Here is a 3,033-nt window from a genome sequence, read left to right on the forward strand (position 1 = left end):
TCAGACCCTTAACCGACTGAGCCACCCAGGCGCCCCTGAAATGTGAATTTCAATGTAATTTTCATGTGTTGTGAAATACTGCTCTTTTATCTTTAGACAATTTTTCCAAGCATTAAAAAAAATATATTTAAACACACTCTCAGCTTGAAAACCATACAGAAAACAGAGGGCAGGGTCAAGTTTGACCCCTGGGTCATAGTTTACCAACCGCTGATATAAAAGAACCACTGTCAAATTCTGTCCTGGGAGCAAAGTTGATTTTAGAGACACCTATCAATTGTTGAAAGCCTCACAAACAACTCTAAATCCGTCACTTTATTTTTAAGTTTTGCAAGAGGACTCTGGAAGCAGTGAATGGGGAAGCGGTGAATATGTTACCCACTGCTGCTCAGCTAAACACTGCTTTAAGGTGGAAAGAATAGAGTTCTTTGAATCAAATTCACTGATTCCTTCTGTCACACTGCCTTTCACCTAATATTTCGTCAGAGAATCTAGAAACTATGGTGATTGATGCCATAGAAACACACAGCGAGCGAGCAGGGTGATGAGCTTGTGAATTGTGGCATGGCTGAGAGGCAAAAAAGCTTTTTAGCTGCCAATCTAGAGGCAAGGTAATAGAACAAAATGCAATGCAGCTAGCACGCGGCGAACTTTACTGTTTACAGAGCACTTTCCACATAGATTTTCACCTTTAATTTTACTCAACGCGCACAATAACCCTGTGTGGTAGGCATTTTTATGGTTTCACAGATAAGGATCTGACTTTTCTTCCAGCACATTCACACTGCCCTGCGCGTGAGGACCAGATGACCCTCGATGCTAAGGGTGAGACCACGGTCAGTGAATAATGTTGAAGATGATGAGAGTGAAACACGTGTGAATCACCGGAGGTTGGTTACGTTCCAGACACAGAGCCAGGCACTTGACACATGAGGCTTCATTTTGGCCTCACAACCGCCCAAAGACGGAGTCATGACGGCATCGTGTTTTTGATCACAAGCTTTGGAGTTAGATAGACCTAGACACAAGACTGAGTTCTGCCAATTATAACTCTTGTGATCTGGGGCGAGTTACCGAACTTCTCTGATTTCCAGTTTCCTGATCTGTAAAAGGCAGGTGACGTAATTCTACCTACTTCTTCCAGCTTTGGCGTAGATCAAATGGGATGATGAGTGTAAAATGCTCAGTACAGTGGCTCACCCATACTAAGTGGTCAATAAATCTTTATTATTGCCACACAGAACGTGTAATACCTCTGATCACCCTGCTAAAGATGATTACAGTACTTTGATAGAAACCACACACTTAGAATGCAGACCTTTAAAAAAAACAACCTTTGTTTAAAAATAAATTTAATGTTCATTTTGTTTGTTTGAGAGAGAGAATCAGAGCGTGAACGGGGAGGAGGCAGAGAGAGGGAGACAGAATCCAAAGCAGGCTCCAGGCTCTGAGCTGCCAGCACAGAACCCAACATGGGGCTCAAACCCATGGACCGCAAAATCATGACCTGAGCCGAAGTTGGACACTTAACCGACTAAACCACCCAGGTGCCCTTAAAAAAAATGTTTTTAAAAAATGTTTGTTTGTTTGTTTGTTTGTTTTGAGAGAGTGTGTGGGGAGGAGGGGCAGAGAGAGAGAGAAAGAGAGAGAGACAGAGAGAGAGAGAGAGAGAGAATCCCAAGCAGGCTCCACACTGTCAGCACACAGCCCGACACAGGGCTCGATCTCAGGAACCATGAGATCATGACCTGAGCTGAAATCAAGAGTTGGATGCTTCACCGACTGAGCCACCCAGGTGCTCCTAAAAAATCCTTTTGCTTTGAAATAATCATAGACTCACAGGAAGTTGCAAAAGCAGCAGAAAGATCTGAGTACCCTGCACCAACTTCCCCCAATGGTGACATCGTATATAGCTGTAGTATGATAGCCAAATCGGAAAATTGATGTTGCTATACTAACATTAACTAGATTAAAGGCTTCATTCAGTTTTTGCAATTTTTGAACCTGAATTCATTTATGTGTGCATTTTCCCCCAAGTGTAGATTCCTGCAACCACTGCCACAAAGATACAGAACTGTTTCCGTTAACACAAAATAACTCCCTGACGCTTCCTCTTTGGAAGCTTCCTCTCAGCTCATCCCCATCTCTGTCCCATGACAACCACTAGTCTGTTCTCCATCTCTTAAGTTCTGTTTCAAAATGTTATATAAATGGAACCAGACAGAATATAACCTTTTGAGATTGATTTTTTTCCCACTAAACATAATGCTGCTATATGGATAGACTAGAATTTGTGCCACCATCACCCCGAAGAACATTTGAACATTTCCAGTATTTGGTGATTACAAACAAAGCTGCGATGAATAATAATGCACACTTCGTGGGGAGCCTGGGGGGCTCAGTGGGTTAAGCATCCAACTTCGGCTCAGGTCACCATCTCATGGCGTGTGAGTTCGAGCCCCACGTCGGGCTCTGTGCCGACAGCTCGGAGCCTGGAGCCTGCTTCGGATTCCGTGTCTCCCTCTCTCTCTCACTCTCACACTCTGTCTCTCTCAAAAATAAAATAAAAACGTGAAAAAAAATGCACACTTTGTGTGTGTGTGTGTGTGTGTGTGGGTGTGTGTGTGTAAGGTTCCACTTATTTAGGCCCAGGGGTGTGATTACTGGATCATATGGTTTAAGTGTATGTTTAAATTTATGAGAAATCGATAACCTGTTTTCCAGAGTGTCCGCACCATTTTGCATTTCCACCAGCAGTGCGTGAGTCGTCCAACTTCACATCCTCACCAGCATTTAGTATTATCACTATTTTTTGTTCACTATTTTTAGGAATAAAAAAATCCTAATAGATGTGTAGTGATAATCCCTTGTGGTTTTAATCTGCGTTTCCCAGGTGGCTAATAATGTTGAACATCTTTTTCCTGTGTTTATTTGCCATATATGTCTCTTTGTTGGTGAAATATCTGTTGATGTCTTTTGCCCGTTTTGTAACTGGGTGGATTACATTTTTACTCTTGAGTTTTGAAAATTCTT

The sequence above is a fragment of the Panthera tigris genome, chromosome X (assembly GCF_018350195.1).
Source record: "Panthera tigris isolate Pti1 chromosome X, P.tigris_Pti1_mat1.1, whole genome shotgun sequence".
Classification (NCBI taxonomy): Eukaryota; Metazoa; Chordata; class Mammalia; order Carnivora; family Felidae; genus Panthera; species Panthera tigris.